Source organism: Mycteria americana, chromosome 3 (genome assembly GCF_035582795.1).
Source record: "Mycteria americana isolate JAX WOST 10 ecotype Jacksonville Zoo and Gardens chromosome 3, USCA_MyAme_1.0, whole genome shotgun sequence".
Lineage (NCBI taxonomy): Eukaryota > Metazoa > Chordata > Aves > Ciconiiformes > Ciconiidae > Mycteria > Mycteria americana.
Window position 1 is genome coordinate 88,567,028 of NC_134367.1, and position 26,469 is coordinate 88,593,496.

A 26,469-nucleotide genomic window follows, 5' to 3' on the forward strand; every position below is an offset into this window, starting at 1 on the left:
GTGATCCTTCTTGTGTTAATCCACCAGTTACCCCTTAACCACTACCATATCTTCTACTTTGAATCACTTTGCCTTCAGTGCCTAGTAGTAGCACCTCTGGTCCATGGTAGTAGTCATGGACCAGTCTTCCTCACCCCTTCCCCAGAGATTTGAAATAAAAGGTGAGCAGACTGTATCAAAGTGCTCCTTTGCTGGCAGGTTCATAAAAACATCGTTGTTTAATGGCAAGAAACAGCACCAAAAAGCATGTCACAGTTCATTTAAGTTATTTGCCAAAAGGTATCCAGAGCTACAGAATAAAGGTTTCTACCCAGGATAATAGCCTTTCCAATGTAGTATAAACTCTGGAGGACAACCCTCCCCGTGTTCCTCCTAGAAGTATACACCATTTAACAATCTTTAGCAAGTCTTGATTGTTTAGACCATCTGAAAAACTAAATCGTTGAAATCCCTGACTGTTATACTCACCTTGTTTTCTTTCTTCCATATTGTGTTGCATCTGCATTTTTAAAGTTCATTTTTCTGTACTGTATTTCTGTGATATCCTTGTGATATGTCAGAACATTAAAAAAAAATATGTTTTCAAATAGCCACTGTGAGACTAACACTATGCAGTAGTTCAGCAGCAAATACCTAGTTGGGATATTTAACAGTAATTGGGATCTTCCTATTGGGCCTTAAGTGAACTCACAATAATAGTAAAATCTGACTATTAACCCATTTGGCAAACTACTTTAAGCAATAGCAGATTTCCTTCTGGTTTTGATCTCTGTGTATAACTCTGAGATTTTCAGACTAAGGCTATTTAAAACCCTCCATTCCCATATAGTGGGGAACTGAAAATGAAGACAGATGAATAACATTTAAGCAGCTTTGCAAGTGTGTCATGAAAATTTACCAGCTCCATAACAAAATCTATGCACCTGCCTGCTTTCAAGGTTATTGTTGTAAGAGAAGGAGACCCAAAACTAATGACGATTTATGTTTTTAATATAGTAAGTGAGTAGATTTTTGCAAGGCTATTGGAAGGCAGCTTTTTCCTGATAACTTCAGTGTTTTGATTGCTTCCGCAGGGTCTAGTCCTGCTCCTATGGAAGTTGATATAACTGGATGCTCTCATTTTCCATATATAAGTCTAACCTGCTTTTAAATCTTTGAGCGTTTAGCCTTGATGTGTCTTGTGCCAGTAGTTCCATAACTAATGTTGCACTTAAAAGTGTTTTTTTTTCCCTTAATGATTTTTGTTTTCCATCTTTCAAACTAATTGGAAGTGCTGCTGTTTTTGCATTATGAGACTGAAGACTTATTTTTGCACTGGTTTTGTTCTCTAAAACACAGAATCTTCTTTTACCTATTTCCTGTCTAACTTAAACTATCATTCTTTTCTGGAGTTCCAGTTGTATTCATTATCAGTTTCTGAGTGTACTCCAAAAAAATTGCCATCCTAAAAAATGAAATACTGAAAAGCAGTTGTGTTTATTGTGCCTTGTGCTAGTGCTAATTGGCGGTAGCCTAATATTAACAGGCATTGTGCTAGTTTCTGGCACATTTAAGATGCTATCTTAAATGTGTTATCCTTCAACTGCTAATCGCAGAAGTTGTGGTGAAATAAAGATTATGGAAGTGGCTATAAGGAAAGACAGTATGATAAGAGCTACTTAGCATCGACGTTTCTAGTGTACTAAAGACAGCGTTATGTGTGCTCAGGGCTTCTCAGTTTACCTGAAATACCTCAGTTACCTGAAATAAGGTAATGACAGTGGAACATATTAAAGAAATGGAAAAGGGTAATAGATTATTCTATGTTTGTTTAACTTGTTCTTTGTGAAAAGTAAATTCATATATGCAGGGAAATAATTGGGAAATAAGATTTTTTTTTAAAGTCCTTTTTAACCTCAGAGAGCCAGATTCCACCTTTACTTATACATATGGAAATACATCCTTGTCCCAAATATGAGATCTCATTACTTAGGACTTGATCCTGAACAGTCTTTAGAATTCTGATTTGATTCAAGACAAGGTCGCTAAATACTTCCAGGTGTCCAGTTTCAAAAGGTTGTCTCAGTGGCATGGCTGAAATTATAGTAACCTTTTCTCTGCTTATGTAAAGTGGTGGAATCCTTTTGAGTGCTACACTAGCACTTCCCACACTACCAGGGATTTAGCCTTAGTTTTAGCTATGTGACTTGCCTGTAGTCAAAAACAACTTTTAGGGGTTTGGGTGTTATTTTTTTTTTCCTCTGCTTGGATCGCTTGAGTGGCTGACCTTTTATATATATAGATATAAAAATATATGTGTGTGTGTGTGTGTATATACAGTTTCCGAACTAAAAAAAGCTTGTCTGTAAAGTGACACCAAGCACAGACAATTGCACAGAATAAATGTTTGAGAGGATGTGACTTAAAAGCACTTTGACTTTAACTTTTACCATCATGAAGGCTGTTGTAATCTGCTGTGCCTTATCACACGTGTTAGATGATGCAAATACATGTGTTTCCCAAATCAGTTTTATGAATAAAATGCACAAACAAGCTGAGCAGAGGCATATGTATCCTTGGGAAAGGGCTTTCATAGAATGGGCAGAAATGGAATTTCTTCATTGACTTTCTGTAATGTTAACCCACATGAATAAAATCCACAGGAAATGTGTCTGACATTCTGTCCCTTTTAAATTTCCATTTTTAATAGCAAGAAGACACTCCAGGCAGTGCATTTCTGGGGGATTATTGCATTTCTCGGGTGGCTGAAGTCACTCACCCTTCAGCCTTGTGCCTTGCAACACACCCGAGGCGAGCAATAATCCCCAGCGAGGCACTGCCTGTCTTATCTTATTGCTTAATTATTATACCTATTTAATGCTGCTTAGAACATTGTCAGCTGTTGAGAAAAGGTAATTATCACTAGTCAAATGAAAAACACTTTTTTGGCTGCCTTACGGATACACATTTTACTGGTACCTTGATACATAATGAAGCCTGATAGCAAAACTTTTGCTTGTCTCTTCTTCAAGCCACAGCTGTTTCCCTGCTAAATTCATCCCATCTGTCTCCCCTTCCGTAAGGCTGTAGGCAGTATAGCATAAGTACAGAAGCAGTTCAGTGCTATTTTGGATAAACATAGCTGAAATTTGAATCTTTGCCATTTGCAATGCACACATTTTGTTTTACTGCTGTAAAGAGAGCTGTCAAAATAAAAACTACATGGATAATTTACTGAAATACAGTGAAATAAAGGGATGATCAAAGGGGAAAAATGAAGATACAGTATAGGGTCACTCTTACTTTCATGGTGTATGCTGAACAATGTAATTGTTGACCTCTTGACATTGCTGGGTTCAGAGAAAATGGTAGTGAATAAAAAAAGTAGAAGCCACTGAATTAGAATATAGCATGAAGAAGTCCAGACTTCATGCCAAAAAGGTTAATTGTCGCACGCAATTATTTGTGATAGTGCCCTGTTGAGATATCTTTGCTCATTTTATATAAGGAGTACATAATTGTGTAAGATGATACAGCTTGGAAATAAAAACCAACATTTCTATATGTGACACTTTGTCTCTGAAAATGGAAGGGCACCATAATGATCACTGGGGCAACAGTCATCTACACCCTCTTTTACTGTTTGCAGTTTTAGTTGACGTGGAAAAATATATATTAAAGCTGAATACAGTCATCTTCATTGAGTTTGTTGTTCTAAATTGGATTGGTGGTTAGTTACCCAAGGCTTGTGTTTGAAATTCCAGACTTGCTGGAACAGAAGATCCAAATCCCAGTAAGGTCTGCTTGGTAGTTCACCTTTGTGACTTGACTAAATTGAGTACTGTGCAATATACAATATTTGAGAGTCTTTCAGACAAAACACTTTTTAAAAAAAGTCCTCTATTCTGCTGAAGTACTAGAAATCCTATGGCACCTCTAGTAAGAGAAGGCTTTGACCACTACGTCTTGGATATATTTTCCTTTCACTGTGTTATTGTGTTCTATGTGGTCCATGTCAGAGAGGACTATATTTCATCAGCACTGTCTCTGTATGGGTGGTAAATGCTTATGAATCTTTTGTAGGAGAACCTTGGAAGCTCTTTCTAGGTTAACCCTGATGTGTATTTGGGATAGTTCCGTGTTCTGTGAAAGTTAATTCTTGAAGGCTAGGGCTTCCAAATTTGTATTGTGTTAGGTAAAGGTGAACAAAGGCATGTTTGTCCTAACCTAGAAGATATTCTCGTTGACAAAGAAAGAAATAGATGACAAAGTTAACGTTAGTGGACAATGAAATGATCTCAATATAAAATTAATTTAAATGTTACAAGTAGAAAGTGCTTGCGGAAAAAGCACTTTGTGGAGTTCACTACTACTGAAATACTGATTTAGGTGTTCTGTGTTGAGGTAGAGAAGGGGAAAAAGGATGTTAAGTCATTAGCTTCTTCAGTATTTACAGGATTGTTTTCAAGCTGTATCAAAAGAAAGCCTTTCGTAATATTACTAAGAAAGGTACTGCTACATGAAAAGTTTACAAAGTGATTTTCATGTAAATATATGTACAGTTGATACCCTGGCAAAAACCAAGACTGCATTACTCCTTCACATTTACAGGAATGTTAGAATTTCTCTCTCTTTATAGACACTAAATTGAAATATATTCAAAGGTTGTGAAATATTATTTTAGTTTTTTCAGTAATAGGAATATAAATAAGGATGTTATAATCTGGGAGACTGAATGTTGGTGTTTGGTCCTCCTGTAACTAATCCAGGAGCTGGTAAGACAGCTACAGCACCAGAATTAGTACCCTCATGTTTCAGTTTAAAGGAAGAAAGACTCCACCATTTTTAAAGGAAGCCTAGTTCTCAAGGACTCCACCATATGTAAAGGTGTCTCCCCCTCTGCCTCCCTGTGGGCTTGACTGAAACAGTAGTTGCATAGACTTGTCTGAACGCTTAGTAGGTCACCGAAATATAGCAGTAAACGTCCAGGTACCAGGACCATCTTGGAACAATTGCTTTTATGGTAAATACATTGTGATATTCTTGAAAGTCCTACTAACGTCTGAGCTTACCTTTTAAAAATAGTGCCTATGGCTTGGTCATCCAGTTTTATATACAACTGTGTAAATCACTTGCAGTAAAAGGAGAATGTTTAACATCTGATGGAACACGTGCATGTACCAATTTAATGTTTCAAGAAACTTAATAAGCTTTTTTTTCCCCCCTCTCTAAAATGAGAGATTTACTTTTGTGCTGCATTACATATTGGAAATGGTTATCCTCTGTTAGAATCATTTAGGTAGCTGCTGTAAGTTCATGTGGGAGGCCTGTACCGTCATGCATAACAAATTTGACAGATCCACTGCATTTTTTCCAAACATGATTCCAAAGCTGCAAATACTAAAGAAAACTCAATTTTTACAAAGGGTTTTACCCTCTTACAGGGTTTGCGCAAATGAGAATTAGGGATGGAGGAGTGGGCAAGATCAAGAGCAAAACAAGTTATAGTGGTTGTCTTTCCCATATGCAAAATATTAAGAAAGCTGACAATCTTATGCATTTCACATATTTATTACACTTTATTTTGCAGTCCAGAGTGCTTTACCATAAGTACGTGCATTTGTTGATGATGTGATCAAAAATCCAAGATTATGTGAATTCCAGGTGATCCTTCACCTACAGTGTTGAGTATGTTCCCACTGTTGGGACTGTCTAGGGTGATCTGGATCTAATAAGAGACTTCCTTTTGTCAAATCTAGCACTTCAAATACTCATCTGTTTTTGTCTGGCTATCATCTTTTTACTTACGTCCAGGATTTTTTTTTCTGCCTATATGTTTTTACGTCAGACAGAAGGACCTGTATTTCCACCCTTTCCTTCTGCAGGTTAGTGTAAGGACAAAAGGAAAAGAAGGAACAGGTCAGAGGGGATCACATACTACCAGACAAAAAGTCTATTAAGTAATATGGAAGAAGAAGAACACTTCTTTAAAGACAAAAGAAGAAAAAGACTTCTTACAGTGCTGTTTTCTGTTCCTTTCCCTTTACCTTTTCATGCTGTTCTTGGTTTAAGGTAATTTTAGGTACTCCATCTCTACATGTGGAAGGAGTGTTTCCTGATAAAAATGTTCTGAAGATTTCTGGATCTTCTGAAAGAAAAAAAATATTTTTGGGATGTACACAGTGAACAAAAACCTCTGCTTGCTCAAAATTTTTCATGCAACTTGCTTGTTTGCTCAGTTGCCTTGTGAGTTATATGATCTAAACCAAAAGCCAATACAATCTTTACAGAATATTATTACTTTTCACTCTGCTCCCACTTTCAACTGCCTCTATTTTGGCAGATTTTAGACTTAGGTGTTATTGTTGTTGTTGTTATTATTAGTGCTTAGAAGTTCTGATTAGATATAATTTGCAAGCTCCACTATTTGAAAGTAATTTTTTTTTAATAGCAACATGACATAAACTGAACAATACATTCCACCTATATCGTACATAAATGTTTTCTTTCTTTTTGCCTAGGTTCTCCCAAACAGAGAAATTGTAGCAACTATTATAAGTGCTTGCAGGTCATCTATAAAACAAAAGTAAAATCCCTTTCATTCAGCAATAGTGCAGGTTTTGCGCATGTGCTCTTAATAGAAAGAAAAGCTTACCTTATATTGCTGTGTTAAAATGTTTCCCTCTGAATTGTTCTTCTCTGAGTTGTCTCTGCACCCAGCACCGCTCTGTTGCATTTGAGCCTCACCTGAGGTACAGAAGCTACCCCAAGCAAAGTTTTAAATTACAGGGACTATTTATGCAAAAGCAGAGGTAGAATTAATTTTGGTAAAAAGTGGAACTGATTAGAGTCCTGATAGTTAAATTCATTAGCAGAACCCCCAATTCCACTTCTGTTAAAGCAGTGTTGCAAGATAAATGAGCCATCCTTCCCATGCTACTTTCTTTCCTTTTAATAATCAGTGGAACTTTGGTTGCTGGAAGCGGCTGAATTTGTTCAGTCCATTAAACACAACAAATAACTGTAGAGCAGAATTGAAAATGAGGGTTACCTGAGATGTTAGTGTTATTTGTGTGAAAATATAATCTTAAAAGTTCTGTCCCACTAAAATTTATTCTCTGCTATTAAGCTAATTTCTATTCATATTTTCAGATAGCACATTTGGGGATTCTTTTCTTTGTAATCTTTATGGGAAGGAATTTTTTCCTAATACTTCAGTGATTTTCTGCATCAGATTGGAGGGTAATGTTACAGTCAGTAATGTTTACATCAACAAATGTAAATTTAAATTAAATCTATTATTTAAATAGCATAATGGAAACACATGGTGCTTTGTAGTCATGTAATTAAAGAAGATCTGTGCCTCCAGGAGTTTATGATCTAAAGATCAAAAACAGTTCCACATGCGACAGACCTCTTCTAACTATCAGTGTACAATTTGGAGATTTTGTCTTGCATTTACTTCAGCATAAATTTTACTCTGGAGCAGAGATTTCACCCAGGCCAGTGCAGTACTGTTTGAGATGTAATGCATAAGTGTTGTACTTGATGCTTTGTGCAGGGGCAGTTAACCCTTGGCACAGAAAAGCTTGATGTTTTGATGTCAAGATTTATACCTTACTTATTTAACGGTAACACTGTGAGCTAAACTTTGTGAGTGATACTAGTTTAGTTAGGGAAAAAAAATCAAGTTCTTATCTTCAACAAGGAGTCTGACTAGCCAGGCTTTTTTTTTCCAGTTGTGGAAGTAATTTTGTGCAAAATTGCATTTGAGTTAAATTATTCACTCATCCTGGGGCAATAGCCTATATTCACTTTCCAGCTGAGCCAACTTAAAATATGGGAAACAGACCAGCCTAATATTCCATTGTTGCCTTATATAATGTGGTGTTTTGGAAATGATGATGAAGGCAACCTGGATATTTCATGGATGAAATAGTGGATTCATAAACGGAAAGCTTTGCTTGCTATTTGTAATGGTGTTTTCTCTCCCTTCCTTTCAAAACTCTGTGCTCACAAATCAGAGATGTTGCTTTTATTTAAAAAAGAAAAGAGGAGGACAAAGAAAAAGAAAAAAAATCAAGCCTCTTTATCCTTTGAAGAAACCTTTGCCTGAATGGCTGACAGAGTTCCCTCAAAAGCCCTGGGCTCCTTCAAAACTTGGAACCAAGTTCAGACACCAACTAGGTAAGGTAGTGTACATTGTTTAGTGCACTTAGGTTAGTCTTAGTTTTCTCCCCGCAATATGCTACAAAAGAGTCTGGGTGTAAACACATAGGTCATTATTGTCAAGTGTGATGGTTTGGGATTTCTTCCAATTATCATCCTAATTAGGACCCTGAATTAAAAATAATTTTTCATTTCTTTTGGGCGTGGGGAGCTAAATGAAGACTTGTCTGTGAACCCTGTGACTCATAGATAGCTGCAAACCATTAAGCCCCTTTGTCGCTGTAATGACTTAGCTGCAAAATAATTTAGCAGCTCTAAGAGGCAACTTTTGCCTTCAACCTCCTTGCCTGAGCATTTTCCCTAAGTTAAGGTAAGCTTGGACAGCACCTCACATGCTCGCATGTTTTGTTCCTTATTCCAGTGTTTTTTTTCTCCCTTGATGCCGTTGCTTAGGATTGCACAGCTCAGAGGTGCTACTGTGTTTGTTTTTCTTCATTTTTTTAAATTCATAAAACATGAGTTCGGGTAATTTCCTGATACTCTGAATGTTTTGAGTTCTGGCAGCTATCAGAGACTTCTGAGCATTTTGTTTTGAATTTTGGCATTCTTCTCCAAGTGTTGTGCTTCAGTGTTACCCATACTGTGGTACAGATCCTGGTATTGCTGGTTTAAGGTCATCTGTGTGCTGTGTGGCAGTAATGCTGTACTGATCTTTTCTAACGTCTTCTAAGATAAAACTGTGAAATGGTTGTGTGTTATGAGCAGTAGGCATTAATGAATGTTGGCACTTTTATTCCAGACTGCTCTGAGCAAAATGTTTGTGCTTCAGGTATGGCTATACACTAACGAGGGTAAAGTAATAGATTTTCCTACAATGAGCGATAGTACAAATCCTACCTTCTGCATGTCTGCAGCTGGATTTCCTTTCTACTGCACTTCTTTTCTTAACTAAACTGTAGCTTTCTGAGCAAAATGAGCCTTTGGGTCATATGGTATGTGGCTTCACGCAAATTTTTACTACATGACAGGCTAACTTAGCAACCAAGATTTCTTTTCCACTTATTCTACTCATTGCTTTTGTCTTGTGCTGACATATTGGATTCTGTGCTGTAGAAAAGGAAGCCCTAAATGACAACTAGTGTAGCATTGTGCCTAGGACCTGTGTATTCGGATCTAGACTCAGATGAAGGACTTGTGCTCAAAAACATTCTGTGCTTGGCAATCCCAAATACCAACTTTCTTTTGTAACAGTTGAATCAGTGGTAATCTCTCAGTTCTAATGCAACACTGCAAAAAAAAAAAAAATCCTTTATCAGTTGGGGTACATTAATAATTTCAGGGTGCTTTGGGTGGAAGAATAAGCAAGAAGAATAAGATTTCCTAAGAGGGTGTAACATTGGTAGTCTTAAACAAACAACCTACCCCCCAAAAAAAACAAAACAACAACAAAACAAAAAACCCAAACTACAGAGGTGCTATGAAAAGAGACAATAATTCTGACATCAGGCAGTTAAGTAACAGACTCTGATGCGGAAAACTGTCCCAGATTCCAACATTCCTTTCAGCTGACATTAGAAAACAAGGTAGACTTAGCATGAGAAATAGTGTCTTTATATGAAGAGATTGCTCTTGTTAGGCCCATATGTGAACCATATATCCAGATTCTCTCTACATCCGCTCACATGTCTCCCTGTCAGCATCTGAAGAGAGATCCCCAAATGTTCAAATGTACCTTTCAGATGAGAGTTTAATTTTAGAAGACTATCTTGGCCTATTAATTTTGATTATAGCAGTGCTGTGATGGAGGAGACATCAGATTGCAAGTAAAATTTCAGAAGTCAAAATGCTACAAAGCTGTAGAAATAAATGCAAGTGCAACTTGCAGTAATAGGACACAGTACTTGTATATGGTAAAATATGTATATGTAAAATATATGTCATTATTGAATAAGTAATAATTCATCAGGGAGTGTATTGTTCATGTGCACTGTGTATGTTACAAACTGCAACATGGAGGCTGAATGCTTCCATGATCTGTGTGTGTCGGACAAGGAAGGCAAAGTTTAAAAGCCCAAATAATGGTTCCAGAGCTGACACTTGTAGAAATTTGGAACTTCAGTACTGCAGAACATCTTGGACGTTTTTGCAATTTCTGTTTTCTCATATTTGATTTGTAAGCGTTCTTTTCAATTTAATGACAAGCTTTAGAATATAAGAGCAAAAGCCAAACTTGTTGGGCTGTTTGTCTTCTTAAAAAAAAAAAGCTTACTACTTGGGATTGTTTAATGCACATAAGCAAAGTAAGCTCCTAGGCAATTCAGAAGAATCACCCTGATTATTAAAATATAATCAGGTGATACCTAAGAGTTAGAATAATAAAAACTGATTACATTAGAATAGTTTGAATACCGTGAAACTTGTAGAAACGTTAATTGAAATCTTTCAGATCCTTTATTGATTACTTAAGTTCTCTGTAAGGTATATTTTCTTATCGTAGCCTTAAAATTACGTACATAAAGTCACCATCCAGAACTAGAAATGATACCAGAACAGGAGTTGCAAAATTAAAAATGCCAGTATGAAGTATAATCATTTGTCAATGTAGCAGTTCTATGCTTTCTGTTTTGATAATGGATGTCTAAGGGCATTCATGTGGTTATGAAGGAAGAAATTAATTCTCTTGCTAATATCCTCACTTCACCATGTAGTCCTTTTAAAATTGAAGGGGTTTTGCTTTCAATTCCCCATTTCTCTTTGTCTCAAAAGAGGAAAAACATTCTATTATTTCTACAAATTACTGTAAATTCTGTTGTTTCTACAAGTTACAAATGAAATGCCCAATAAAACTGGGTAGATGATTTGCAGTTATAATTTATTGATATCAGACATTTCAGGTATACCTAGAATATGAATACCACAAGCTTTAAACCTATTTTTATAATCTTGATTATTCCATATAATAAGAACTGTCTTTTCTTTAAAAACTTTTTAAAAACCCACCCTTACCCCCCACCCCCTCAAAAAAACCCCCGAACAAACAAACCCAAAAAACACTTGGTTTGCATTTGAAGCTATGACCAAGATATGATAGTGGATTCTTCATCAGACCCGATCTTTTTCTTAAGTGGTCCAAACTGCAATCTGGTGAACTCGTTGGCACATTCGATCAGAAATCATTAAGGGTGAGCATGTGTAAGAAGCAGTGCAATTACACTCTGCAGTCAAGGGAGAATCTCTTGACGTACACTGCACCTTCATAATTTTCCATTGCTTGTCAAGAGAATAAAGTATATTACTTTTTCTTAACCTGCAAGCAATAAGAAAGCATGCAGCATTTACACTATTTCTACAGTAGTCAGTTTGCAGTGGGTCTTGGCCAAGACTTCACACATGGTTTCTTTTCATTTACCTGTTTTTGGACAAGTAGATATAGCACATATACAAAGTTCATTTTCTCTCTCATGCCTAAATCTAGGACCATACTTTTTATCTGAGCAGTAAGTTTAAATTCTGAAATGCTTAATCCAATGCATGTTTCACGTATGCAAAGGACCTCCGTTGGCCAGCCCCTCTGTTTCTGAAATTCTGTTTCTGATGTTTGTACAGGCTTTTATTGAAGAGAGGGTGGTACTGGAACTTGCTGGTGAGGGACTGGGATGGAGCGAGAAAGCCTGTGTGACAGCTCTCCAAGAACGTCTTCTGGAACTTCAGTCATAGCTGATGTTCGGAGACATACCAAATGTGGTCATAGACAATTGGTTTTGACCTGATCAGTTCGGAAGACATCCTGCTGGGTTGATTATCGCTTTGCTATCCAAAGCAACCCAATAGATAAAATAGGCATTTTTAGACCCATTAAGTGCTATTGAGTTTATTGAGAATCTTTCAGGAAAATGCAAAGACCCCTCTGTCTAGGAAGATAAAGGAAGCTAACATGTATAATCAGATGATGGGAAAAAATTTTTTTCCAATTTTTATCTCCCAGAGTGCTCTAAGAATACTGGGGCAGGTGGCCCAAGCCTGGGCATTAACATCTAAAATGGAAATTGATTAATGATCAGAAATGTGTGCAAAACACACAAGGTCTGAAAGAGATTCATCCAAGAGACTGGGGAGGTTTTTTGTTGATTTTTTTGGTATTTATTTACATAATTTCATAATTTGTGACTTTTGAAGAGTATGCATAGAACTAACAGAAATCTTAATCTGTAGTTATTTATAAACACTTCTTGTTACTGTAAACACCCTCTATACAGTTCTTTATTTATTATAGCTGGTAAATCAAGCCCTATCAAATTTAAACTGAGCTAAATTGCTACATCATTGAATACATTGCCACATTTTACATTTTGAAATTCAAGTGTGTTTTGAACTTCTGTCATTTTTTTCTTAAGGAAAAGAGGGAAAAAATGGAATTATGGGAGGAGAATTATGGGAGGAGAAAGTGACTTTTTAATTTTGTTTTTATGTAAAACTATCCAAAGCAATTTCGATGAAATTTAAAATAGCCTTGAGACAGAGAGGGGGGAAAAGGAAAGTACTAGCCATAAATAAACAGCTTAGAAATGGAGTATTGTGTCCTCAAAAGTGCTGGTTTGAACCAGTCTCAACATTGGTCTGCTCTTTCTGTGAGGGTAAGACATGGTCTCCCCATCATTTGTTTAGGAACTCTAACTCCTAAATAGCTGAGGGAGAAAACAATTTGTACATTATCTAGTCGAACACAAGCATTCCCATATTGTAAGGAAAGCTGTTTTTGTAAAGGCAGAGGAACGTTCTGTGCTCACTGCAATGGAGAGTTGATGTGGGGAGACTGTTCGGAGCAAATACATGTCTAGTTTCTATTCTTCTTGAAAAATGCTAGAACATACACATGTGCTTCATGGTCCTTATGCTACATACTGCTTCTCTCTGCACAGATAATCACACGACCAATACATGTGAGCAGCATTTGAGGTAGAGCTGTTACCTTTTATCTCTTTGATGTCTTATTTTACTGATGCATGAAAAGTTGAACAAGGAAACAGTGTTTCTGAACAAAAGGTGCTGCAAATCCTCAGCAGACAGAATTGCAAAACTGTGCCGTCTGTCCTTATGCATTTCCATCTCTGCCTGTCCTTCGTTAACTGAGATGGTTATTCATCACAGAGTGGTCGATGAGAGTTTTATAGGAGCATTTATTTATAATTTCTATGTTCTAGGTCCTTTTTTTTAATTTCAGGCTCCAAAGTGTATATTTTCTTTTCTGTTCTAGTCAATTATGTCATAAATGGTCAAATGATAACTCATCACAGACAAAATTATTTTTGCAGCCTGTCTTACTAGCGTCTGGATTCTAAAGAGACAACCTGGATGCCTGCACGCCAGTGCAACCAGGATTTCAACAGTGTCAATAATCTTTGCTCATCACACCAAAAAAATCAGTGTGTCAGTGTATTCCTGCAGAGTCATTAGCATACAGACTCACTCTGCTTGCTTAACAAAGCGTGGTTTGGTGTATTATAGTTTCCTAGTCTGCTTGTCTGATTCACCTCTGACAAAAGCAGAGAGAAAATTCAGTCCCTTCTTCAGTGACACACTAATGTGGGAAATAAATCTTCGGGCATAAGGTCTGAAATGGCAGTCATTTAAATAATTCAAATGCAGCGATCGTTTTGCCCATGTGCCTTTCATTTCTTTGTTTTGTTTCTCTGTATTTCTCAAATCACTGAGAGACAAACGATCTCCTGTGACAATCTATATTTTTAAAATATCTAGAGCTAAATAATCCCCATCCTCTTTAAATGCAGTTTAACTGGTTACATGTTAAATAATTATTTGTTCTCTCTTTTGTGGTGTGGAGGGGGGAGTTGGAGGGGAGAAGTAACATACAAGCAGATGTGCTGCTAGATCTACAGGCTTCTGCCAACCATATGGCATCTTAAAGAAAGATGGTTGGAGCGTCTGGATTAGCAAAGAGTCGGGATGGAAAGCCATGTGTCGTGTTGGTACAGGCAGTTGTTTTAGCTCTCTGTAAAAGGCTTCAGGAGATTGTGTAATGGAACAAATGGTACTGCAAGCCTAGTAACAGCCTTACCGCTGCTGGAGAGGCAATTGGCCCCCAGGCGGGTACTGCTTCATCCTTGCTTGTTGGCTTTTTGTGAAGGATTTTTAGATCATTATTCTGTGTTCTTCTTTTAATGTACGGGAAACTTGGGAGATCTAATTCTGAACTTTATACTTGAAAGAGAGCTATTGTGTGTTTAGGATTTTTTCACACCCTCTTTTTTTGTAACAAAAACATACAGTTTCCCTGTCTTTGAAATGAGAAGCTCGTGCCCTTCTGCAAATTTCCTGTATCCTTCGTGAACACTTTGAGACACCAATTCATTGAATTTGTAGCCAGTGCCCAGATTTTGGGGGAAAACTGCTCTCTCTGGGATTTGCTTAGTTAAAAACAAGACTGGGGCTATTGTGCTTGTGGCTGTAACGTACCAGCTTGGCATTCGTATTCTGTTTGACAAGTTGCTCTTTATGCAAACAAGGGGCCTGCTCCTATTAAAGGCAAAATTCCTTTTGTTTTTAGAAACACAGGATTGGGTTCTTGGTGGGGTTTTGTGTGCTTTACAGGAGTCTCTGTAGTTCATAGTACAGCTTACGGGAGTTACTCTGGATCAGGATGAAAGCTTTTGTGTCCAGATCTGTAACAGAAATAGGTTTTAGTCATTTCTCTACTGTCACACAATAGAACTCTAAACTCCTCTGTAAAGCTCAATGAAATCAGGCCTCTTGGTACACCTGTAAATGCAGTTTTATCTCCCTGATACTGTTTGTTTCTAAGGAAATAAAAAATCTAATGTTGCAGTAAAGGAGTTCAATAAAACTAGGATTATTTTATTTGAAGAGACTTTAAGTACATTATGATCCCATATCACAATTTTTATGTAAGGAGATAACATGAGGAACACCCAGATATTCATTCGTAGGTAAATACTTGCTGAGCAGGTAATGTTATGGTTTCAGAGACATTAGAAACAAACCATTAACTACAGAAGCATCTTCCTTACTGGGGATCTTTGCTGGAAGATATACTATCTTAAACTGAGATAAATTCTGCTCTAATATAGCCTAAATTCACAATAATCTAAAAGTAAAAGTACAATTACTGCTCTTTTTAATTTTTTTCTTAATCTCCAGAAGGCTCCTTATCTGGAGCTTAGGAAACAGCAGTCCTCAGCTTAATCTGCAGTTTAGTTACAGCAGCGCGCGCTTTTTCCTGAGCTGCCTGCATGCCCCCCTGCTCAAGCCTGCATATGTTGCTCAACACTGATCAAAAGTATTCTCCCTCGGGAGGGAGACTCGGGTTCGTTTTGTCAGCCTGTTCATTACCTCGTCTCAGCCGAGGCTGGGCCAGGTGTGAGGTGGACAGTTGTCCACCAGGAGCAGTGCCAAGACCACCAGCATCTCTCTGGAAGGCTCTTGCGGTGGCTGTTGAGGAGTGGAGTCGGACCAGTGAGCCCCAGTGGGGACCTCGGGCTCTCTCGGGGCATTTGCTGAGCTTTCACAGTCTTTCAGAAACCCCGGCTGTTTTCTGCACCGTGTTAGTGTGTGAGTTCACCAACATTGTGGTGCACGTTACCAAAAGTGTACGTTTCATTCAGAAATGTGCATTTCCTTGTGTAGTTTTTCCAAAAGTGAATTTTGAGTAATGGTATATTTGTGCTGCAGCAGCAGTATCAGAGGTTACCAAGTCTAGAGAGACAAGTAATTGATTGATAGTAGGTGGATCTCTTACTTCTCATTTTGCGTATGTGTTTGTCTTCTGTTATCCCTACTTAGAAGAACGAAAACAATGGTTGTATTTTTAAACAAAGAGACACAGCTTTGTTTTCTTAATTTATTACTAGTGATTCCAGGCGCTTAATTTTAGTTGTCTAACTACTTATATGAGTGAGAATGTTCAGCTCCCAAAAGCATATCATGACTTCTGAGCTTTCTTGTTTAAACATTTGTTCCATAAAACTGTTACCGTTGCTTACCACTGAAAGCTAGAGCATGGGGAGGTAATATGAGAAAAGCCTAATTTACCTAACAAACTAAGCAAGGCCTTTTGATGTAACCTGAGGAGGAGAGTACTCTTCTTTTCTTATAGTTACATTGAAGATGTGTCAAGAAAATGAATAACATTTATTTCAACTTGTAGCAAAGAAAAGACTGATAGTTTTGCTAGAATTTTTGACGATAATTAAAATACAGTGGAAACAGAAGAGTCTGTGCACGCACATGCACAGTTGTGGACAGAATGAATTCTTCTGCTGGAAGGTGCCGATAGTCTTACCATGGTGGGATGCCTGTGCTGGGTCCAGTGATGACTGCTGACTGGTGTGCCGAGCCATGGCACGGGAGAGCCGGGCTGGAGCCACCTTTGTGCTCGTTTTGCGTGGTACTTCCGACACCCCTGTCCTGCTATTCCAGAGTCACTAGAGCAGCTATTCTCATCCACAAGCTAAGCTGCTGCCACCAGAAAGGCATAATTGACCCTTCCCACTGGCTGTGATCTGGGTGTGTTGATACTCATCTCCAAACTGCCTGGTTGCAGTTGTATTCTTATTGTGGAGGGGTTAATGGTTATTCTGAAGATAACTGTAATGGTATTTGCCTCTAAAGCAGGAATAAAATTCCTCTATTTCATAGCAATGATTGAGTTCAGCCTTTAGGCTTGATGCAGTAAATTCAGAGCACAATTGGACTAATATATATACATTATGAAATAGTCACTCTCTTACAGAGTGTGTAATACGGTCTATAATGTACTAGTACTTTTTTAAGATGTATTTTCTGTGAAATGCTTCCCTGCTTTCCTTCAGTGCTTCTAGGCAATTGCAGTTTTCACTAGCTTCACATGCAAATTCACTGTGTTTTTAATATAGTCCAAAACAAAACACCAGGTGGCCTCTGTATTCACAAGAGCTGAGCTCCATGAAGGTGGGCTGACAATACTGCTCAGATCGTCCCGCTTTTTTCATTTTCTGGAAAACCTCTGGTTTCTCAGGATGAAACTCCGTTCCTCTCAGCCCTTCTCAATGCAAAAATCTTTCTTTGTAACCCTCTCCACCTCCCCTGCGTTTGGTCTTCCATGTTACATTCCCCCCAGCTGGTGTTTCCTTGATGCTGTGACTCTCCCTTCAGTCTCCGCAGAACTGGTTTATGGTGTACCTGGGGAGATTGGGGCTGGTCTCAAGCAGATACAGCCCTGGTCCAAAGTGCTGTGTTGCATGACAGCAGCAGCTCCCTGTGAGGAGGGAGCACGCTTGCTTGGCCAACCAGCGTTAATGGAGAAACGGAGGCTGAAGCCTCCTCAGGTCCCTTGGGTACATCCACATGTATCTGAGCACAGCTCTTCCCTACATCTCATGCACATCCTAGGCTCCTCTGCCCACCTTGACCTGCTTCCCAGCCATTTCTCTAGATCCTCACTCAATATGCGCTCCCTATTCTCATTTTTGTCTCCTAGGCAGAGTAAGTTTGGAAAATAGATGTGTGGTAGAGCTATATTTGAAGGGGAGTAGGCCAGACTTGGTAAGTTCACAAATGGAAGCAATCTGGTCTGTGTGGAGAGAGCTACGGGGCTTTGTATGGAAAACATCTACCTGAATATGCTGCACAGAAAAACTATCTCTGTCACCAATTTAGAGTCATATTCCTCCTCTTGTATGTCACAAGCATAAAACTACACTCCATACAAATCTTACATCTATCATTACTTTCACTATAATTTATGAAAACCACAATAACCCTGTGTGAACCCTGAAAACAAGCAAATGTGTATCACCTGCCAGCGCTTATAGGCAAAATCACTTGTTTGAAATGTACTGGAAAGAGGGGCATATTTGTACCTCTGGTGTGGAAAATAAGGGTGATGGGGTTTAAGCAAAGGAACTAATGAGTGATGTCTACAGATATATTTAACACTTTGTGTTTGATATTTTTAGAGCTTATTTTTATAGAGGTCAAACTATACAGTATAGCAGCCTTGGTTCTTATGCTGAAGAACATTTTTGAAGGTCTATGATATATAGTTATTAAACTGGGAAGACTCCCTTGCAGATAACCAAATCCGAAGGAGTGTACCTGGCACTATTGAGCTCCCGTTTGCAGGGTCACTAGTGAGAAACATTTTACCTTTCAAACACAGGTACTAATAGCTATAAACATAAACAGAATACAGAGCCTGCAGTGCTTGCTGGTAGCAGCTAGAGTCTGGGCTCGGTGAGGACAGCAGGACTGAACCCAAAGCTGTTCTGTTAGTCCGCAATTGCGGCTGTCAGAAACAACTGAAGCAGTTGTAGCTCAGCTGCACTACCCTTTCTAGCGGTAGTATTTTTTTAATTAAGACAATGTCTGACAAAGTAAATTAAGAGAAGCTGATGCTTTTAGCAGTTTTTTTGCTTCAAATGCCTGATGTCAGCTTGGGCCACATGTACATTCTGCACATGCCATGGGATAGAAAAAGTTAAACCTTCTTTTTCAATTCTCTGCTGCCTGCCCAAACACCACATGTACTGTCTGTTACATGTCGCTTCTGATGAGGTTCATGCTGGGAATTTCTTTTTAAGGCAAAGTGTTTCTGAAAGAAAGAGTTCAGATTGGGCAGATTGCATTAAAAAATTCTCAGTGTTTCCAACTCAAATATAGTGATTGTTTTATGTGGACACCAACTAGCAGTCTGTAAAGGTTCAAGTTTGCCTGGTAAGAAGAGAAATAATAGGAATCAGAGTAAGCGGTGGGGAGAATGGAGCATATATTTATAAAAAGTAAACCAACAACAGAAATTGTTGTAACTAGTAAAAAAAGTTCAGGAAAAAATATTTCAGTAATGCATGTATGTACCTTGTGGAATGATCCTTAGAAACATGAGGGGGCCACTTTTGAAACCTTGATAGGATATGCGTCTCTTAACATTATCAAGACTCTGTTTCCTGATTGAGAAATTGGGCAAAATCTGTTCTGTCCGGCACATAACAAAATTGGAGGATGGTGAACATATTAAAAAAAAAAAAAAAATTTAGAGTCTGACTATAAAGTTACAGGATTATATTGGTTATATATCTGCTGCAAGCCCTGCCTCCTTTTTTACCCTAAGGTATTTTTCAGTACTCTAAATTAATAGTCAGCCTAAATGGTTTGGAGAATTGTGTTATTAAACATTTTTCAGCAATAGGCAGAAAATAGTCATCAGAACTATTTTTCTCTAGAGCAAACCCGATCCAGAGTTCATATTCTTACCATAGACGGTATTATTTTGAATTCCTTTAAAGTAGGAAACACCTCTCCTCAGCCTAGGGCTTCAAACACAAATAGACATTAGTGAAGCTTTCACCTATGTCTTTTCCGGCCTGCCATCCATTCTCTTGCATTGTTTCCTTCCTGTCCAAACCCAGGAGGGCTAAAAGTGGCCATCATCGCGGCTAAGCCCAGCTGCTACACCCCCCGACTAAAGAGCAGGCTGATAATGTTCTCTCTTCAGCACATTAGACACGAGCTATTAGAAGCGCAGGAATAGATCCAGGCTCAGGTTTCCTACATGATCTATTTGTTTAACCTGTTGGGCCAGCTGTGGAAGTGAAGATATATTCTAATAGTCAGTGATGACATCTGAAACAAAGGGGAAGCTACTGTTCCTAAGTAAACTTGTAATTAAACCCTATTTGTAATTATCATGGCATGTGAAGATTGTTATCTTCTTGGAGAAGATGTAATATAGGCACTTCTTTAAAAGTATGTGGAAAAATTAAGAGTGCCTTTAGTAAAAAGGAATTTAGAGGTTATCCAATACACATTGAAAGAAAAAAAAAAAAAGATTAAGTGATAAAGAACCTCCTGGGTCAGGGGTTTCACGGTGAAATGTGGACATTTTCTTCTTAGGTGTCTGATTCCAAACTGTGCAAGGGATATTAACCTCTAGTTACCATCTGTTAACATAAGTTGGATGAGTTTGTGCTGCCTGTAGTGCAGGCAAGTGCTTACCTTACTAAGCTAGAAGTGGTATAGATTGCATTCCTTCTCTGCCTGAACAAATGACAGTCTGGGCCCTTTATGTGGCAATAGAATTTTGATAGGGATTTCAGAGGCTGGGAAATGCCACAGAGACTTGTTTTGATGTGCCCTAAACTGTCTCCCTGTGTCCTGTTAGAAGTCAGGACTTCCAGTGTGCCAGAAGTGAGGAGGCTCATGCACTGTCCGTAGTTCCTACTCATATGTTACGGCTTTTTTTTTTTTTTTTTTAGTTTATGTGGGGTTTTTTCTCTTATGCTTTGTTTCTTTCATTAACATGAGAAAGGTGGATCATAGTGTTTTGCTTTTGAAGCAAGAAGGGAGAATGGAGATCAGTTAAAAGATGGGTAGTATAGATGTTCCCTTTTAAATTTTGGGAGCATATGGGAACTTCTCTGAGATGCTCATCACTCAAGGTTGTCTCAAGGTCCTGATTTATGGCTCAAGATCTTAAGTAAATAGCAATTTAGGACACTAGTAAAACTTTGGGGGATAATTTGCTGTTTGTCTGCATTTCTAAATTATAGACTCTAATTTAGTTACCTCAAAATTTACTGTGTGAATTTGTCAGTACTGCAAACCATAATGAAGATGCAGGTTGCTCATACGAGAACTAATTTTACTACTGGTTTAAATGCCCTTGTTGTCCACAGAGCTGACTCAAGATATGAAGAGGTGGTGAATATAACTTTTGCTGCCTTAATGAAAAAGGCAACATCACTTCTGCTATGAAAAGGGAAGACGGAAAAGTAGTAGAGTTGAGGTGGAAAGCAGAGGGGACCTGTACTGCCGTCTCTGCAAGAGGGGTGGGGAGCCCCAGCAGCTGGGGCAGCTGTGGCTGCAGAAGCAAGCTCACCATGAGCACCAGCCATACACCTTAACTCTTTGCATGGCAGCAAGTCTGGCTTTCCAAGACCCTCCCACAGGCAAAGCAAGCCTGATCATTGATTTATATATAGCAGGAGGTTACCTTAGGCAGTGCCTGCTCTATCTGTGTCAGGAACTAGCCGTGATCACCGGAGTTTGTATTTAAGGCTGTGTGATGCTTCTTGTTATAAGACACCGCTGAAGTTCTTTGTGATTTCATTAGGCTTGTCAAAAATTGTGGTTTAGGCTGAAACTGTTCAGCAGGGTTGTGGTGGGTAATTCCTCGGGAAGAGATCAGCAAGGCCTGCCAGGGGAACAGCAGCGGAGGTGGGAGCCGGGGTGGGAAGGAGTTGCACAGCCAGCCTTCGCTCTGGCATTTCCTAACGCTTGACTATTTGAATGTACGAATTTAACATCCTTTAATGGGTTGTAGTACAACTATCCGTTAAGTACCACAACTTAAACACTTCCTATCGCTTTAGTATATGATAGCAAATTTGTAGAATGTCCTGAAAAAAATGGTAATAGGGGGTAGAAGTTTGCTGATGGAAAGTTTGCTGGGTTTTGCTTTCTCTTCTGATTGGCTTGCTCCCTCTTTTTGCAACAAGCTTGTTTTTAAACCTGCATTTGCTTTTAAAATTCATAGCGCGTTAAAAACATTTGAGATTCGCCAACAGCCGATGACCCCATCTGGCACTGCCTTCCCGCTGGGGCAGAGTCCCCTGCAGTTGCATCTCCGCAGCATCGCGGGGGGCTGCGACATCGCCCCAGTTTTCCCCCCGTAACCCGACGCAGCCTCCGATCGCTGTGTCCACCTGCAGGCAAACGAGCGGTGCGAGGGTGACATTGGACACGGCAGCTTGGCGCTCTTACCCTGACAAGGGACACGGTTTGTAAAGGCGGTTTGCTGCACCGTAACGTATTCTCGTGACTTTGGGGTTTGGTAGTTTTGGGGGGCAGCAGGAGCCGTGCCCGGCACCCCCTCGCCCACGGAGCCGCGGCCCCGGTGCTGGCGGCCCCCGTGGGCGGCTGCACCCTGGGCCTCGCTGCGGGGCCCTGGCGGCAGCGGCACCCGGCCCGGCGGCCGCTGGCCCTGCTGGGCGCGATGGGCTGCCCTCCGTTACCGCGGCAACCGGCAGATGGGGGCTTCGGCGGGGTCAGCGGGGAGGCGGCCGCAGCAGCGCGCCGGACGAGCCGCTCAATAACAGCCCTCTCGGCTCTGACAGCTCCGCGCCCGCTGGCCAGGAGTAGTTATCAGATTACTTGTATTAAAACCTAATTAAGATGTGTGCCAGTAAATGCAGCACGGTTATTGGATTTGGTGATTTAGCTGCTGCAGGTTGCTGCAATCCAGTCACGCCATTTCAGCAAATTCAGCTCCGTGGAGCAGAGTGAAAACGTACTCAGTACATCGGTAACCTGCCTGTACTGAAAGAGTAAATAACCTTTGAATGCCTCTGCTATGTCAAGGACTGATCCCCACTGCCGGGTGAATGGACACCGCCCACAGGTCCTTGCATGGTAATTTCTTTCAAATCAGCTTTAAAACCCAGAGGAGGGCTGACAGGTTGTGTCAGCTTTTCCCTTCGCTGCGGATTGCCTGCGGATTAATGGACCTGTGAGTCCCCCAGGGCAGGGAGCTTGCAGCCAGAGCCTTGGGGGTGCCCCTGGTTTAGCAACGTGTCTTTATAGAAAAGAAGGAAGCTTTTGGTTTTGTCCGTAGGCCACAGACAAGGGGACAATCTAAATGTAACACGATGGGTGCTAGTCCCGCTTTGTGGTGTTAGATGTGATGGAAGTTTATTCTGCTGGGCAGAATTCACCTTGGTGCCAAAGCTCTGCTTTATGTGTGATGTTTCACCTGGTTTCTGCAGGGTCTTGCAGCGGTTGTCTACCCATAGCTGTCGAAATGTAACAAAAGCTATCTATCCCTTTCCATTTCATTTCTGGACTGGCTAGGGTATAGCCTAGTCTCAGATCCAAGTTTTACTGCTGTACGGAGTGAGAGATGTAGTCTTCTGCAGGGTGTAGCTGCACAAAGTAGCAAGGTAGCTTGGAGCCGTTCTAACATAAAGCTGCATACGAGCTCCAAGTACTGAGATTCAGAGCAAAACGTTTACCTTGAAGCATTCGTTACAGCTTGTGATGCCTCGGTTTTGTTCTCCTTCTATGGAACCACTTGTCTCATGAAGCTGCCTCTTTCCTGCCTCCATACAGAAATAGGAATTTTGGTTTAGAGTGGTTAATGGAAAATTATTTGAAGGGTATTATTATTACTACTAAATGGGAGCTTACTCCTTAGCGCCAGGTTGTCCTGTAAGTAGTCCAAATGTAGCGTGGTTCAAGAGCTACGTGTCTTCACCTTGTGCCTTGAAGTAACACGACAGAGCGTGGAGTCAGTTCCTGCCCTTCGGCACTCCCAGGCCAAGGAGGAGCAGCCGCCCGACATGCCCACTGGACAGCTCTTGCCACTTGGGTGGAAAAATGACCTCATTTGGAATGGAGGGCGAGCATACAGTGGTCACTCAGATGCTCAGGATGCAGTACACGTTCGCCTGGTAGGTGGTGTTGCCAACGTGAACGTGGCGACCGTGCAACCTCACTCGTATTAGCAAAATGTGCAGAAGGTTCTGTCACCCAGTTGTAAAAACGATGGCAGGCATCGATGTGCAGTTGTAACATATGGGAAGTACAGTGAATGTGGGTGGAGCTGTTCATTTCTCATCTTGAATCATTTACGAGATCAGCAGGCAGGCCAGATACAATGCATATGGGAATGTGTGGCTGTGCTGCACATGTCACACGTAATAGCAGATACGGTGAGAGGGCCCAGAGCCTGTCCTCGGGAGCTAAATGCACCGGAGCAGGCTGGTAGTCCCAGCGTGCGGACCAAGGGCCAGCTTGGCAGCAGTTTTGGGAGAGCAGACTGGCAGACAGAATTTGGGAATTCACGGACCAAGATCTGCACTGACTAGAACTACTCCCTCTTTATCCATCGTGACCCAGAATTGTAGAAAGGAACTTTATTAACCCTGTACTCAAGCACTGGAGATAGATAACAAGTAAAGTTGTGGCCTGCTAGTCAAGCCCAGCTCAGCGCCCGTGTTATCTTCCTCCCTCTGCTCAAGGGGACAGTCTAAATGTAACACGGTGGGTGGTGAAGTTAAGTTACAAAACAGAAAACCACAAATGAGTAGTATTGCCTTATGGCCTTGAAGACTTTTCTATTTACAGTAGTTTATCTGAATCACCCTTTGCATGATCTGAAAGATAGAGAGCTTTCCAATAGAGTGCACTAAGGCTTGTATCCAGTCACGTTTTTGAAATTTGCATGGGCTGCCTGTGAGTATCTAGTAGAAAGTGTTGTTTCGATGTAAAATTCACATAAGCTGGAAATGACTTCTCTCTGGGTGCCAGAACTGGAGGAAGTTCCTCGCACTGACGCGGTGGCTCTTCAGCTGGAGCCCTCTCCCCGCGAGAGGAGAGGCACGCCGGGGAAGGGCCTCTCCTCGGGCTGCTTCAGCGGCCTTTGCTCTCGCAGCCAGAATGGGCCCTACCACCGCGATGGGCAATGCTCATCGTGTTGCTGCAGAGATGGGGGTGGAGGGGTTTGTGTACTTACCCGTCTCTTTAGCTGCCAGTAGTAATAATTTCGTGCAAGAGGGTCTCTCAAAGACCATATGATCGTTCTTAAAACGGACTGCAACGCTAGCAGAATGGGTAAATTATTAACTGAACGTAAAAGTCAGCAGAAACTTAAATTCTAAGGGCCTGAATCCAGACTGTAGTTGGTATTTGTTGAGTCGGGCTCTCATGTGTGAGGAGGATTTCATAGCCTCAAGGCTTTAAATAGGTAGGGCAGCACTGGAGTTCTTCCCTTGGCTGTCTGAAGACAGCACCTTCCAGTTACATCTCCCTACCAGTACTGCTACAAAGTAATAAGTACTCTAGAAATAAAGGACTGGAAGATGTCTTTATTACGAATCAAGAAGTGCACTAAGGTCACGTATCCTCCTCAATTAAAGGAAATCAATGGCAAAGTAGTGAGCACAACTCAGCTCTCTAGTCTGAAACTATGATGTTGCCTCCAGCAAACAATACTGTTGTTCTTGCCCTCCCTGGGAGCAAGATGCTCGTGGAAAAGCTACTTTCTTTAAAAACAAAGAACAGTACAAGGGTGGGGTTTTGTTTATGTGGGGGAGTTCTGTTTTTTGGCGATCAACACCCCTGACATCATCTTTAGTAAAGAAACGAAGCATAAACAGCTCCTGTACCAACATGGTACAGTTTGGAAGGTATAGGGAGTGTGCAATTAGACACAGAGCATCTAAGTGTGTATTTAGTAGAATACCCTGTGCTATCAAAGTGGTGGTTTTGTTTGCTTCATTGGACGTTGACAACCAGCTGTCGCTGTTTGCAGCAAGCTGCATTTAGTTTTGTTCTGATCCCCAGGAGATGGTCCTGCAGCTCCTCAAGTCCCTTTTGCAAGGAAACGTTAGCAGAGTAACAGGACACTATGCAATATGAGCGTTCACAGTGCTTGCTACATGATTGTTGCAGTTTGATTTCAAAGAAGTTGGCTGGTAGATACAGATCAGTAAATACTGGTTTGACATAGATTTTGGCAATTTTGTTTCAGCTAAGTTTTTCTAGCTTTTTATCAAGAAATTTGGGGGTGTTTACTAATGCAGTTATTTGAACAATCCTGATTAAGAATGTGAATATTCAGAGTGATTAGCTTAGCTATGACAGCTGTACAAGTCAAAACTACCACATGGAGCTGAAAGTAGAAAGATTCAGAAAATCACATGCCTTATTGTAAGCATAGAACTAATTCCATTAAAAACACAGCCTGTATGAGAGAGACAATCTAAAAACCTTGTTCAGCTGAAGCTGTATTTCAATAAGTTGAGCAAGAAATAGTTTACAAAAGCAAGTGCAAAGTTTAGATCCAGACCTAACCTTGACAAAAACAGAGTCAGTTCATGCTAAGTGCACAGTGTTTAGACGTGTAGGTTTTTCTTTAGAGTACTGTTATTTAAAGACAAGAAGCTTCTAAGATATCTGAAAGGACTTCTAATTAAAGACATTTCCATTTAGAGAGTGAAATGCATTTAATGTAAAAACACAATTTCCAGCTTATTTGTCTTTACGCCCCTTGCTACAGGTCCAAGGCCGACTTTTTAAATTTTTCATGTCAGGAGTAATAAACAGTCATTGGGGACATAACAAGCCATACCAGGTTTTGTGATTAAAGAAGTAAAGGTGCGGTTGCCCTGTCTACAGCAGTGTTGTCCCAACTCGGGCACTTGTTTTTCAAGTGTAAGCAAAAAGCCACTGTGTGTTCCTGCTGATACCCACCAGCTTGTTCCCTCTGTCTTGCAGCCCCTGATGAGGAGGACCTTTGGAGTGACGGGCTCT

At 40.2% G+C, this 26,469-nt stretch overlaps 2 protein-coding genes across 7 annotated transcripts in view; one reads left to right on the forward strand and one right to left on the reverse strand.

Moving 5' to 3' along the window:
• Positions 1–26,469, reverse strand: part of AKT3 (AKT serine/threonine kinase 3) — a 284,305-nt gene that overhangs the window by 89,582 nt on the left and 168,254 nt on the right. The window lies entirely within an intron of this gene.
• Positions 1–26,469, forward strand: part of SDCCAG8 (SHH signaling and ciliogenesis regulator SDCCAG8) — a 118,778-nt gene that overhangs the window by 85,282 nt on the left and 7,027 nt on the right. The gene's annotated exons all lie outside the window — the stretch shown is intronic.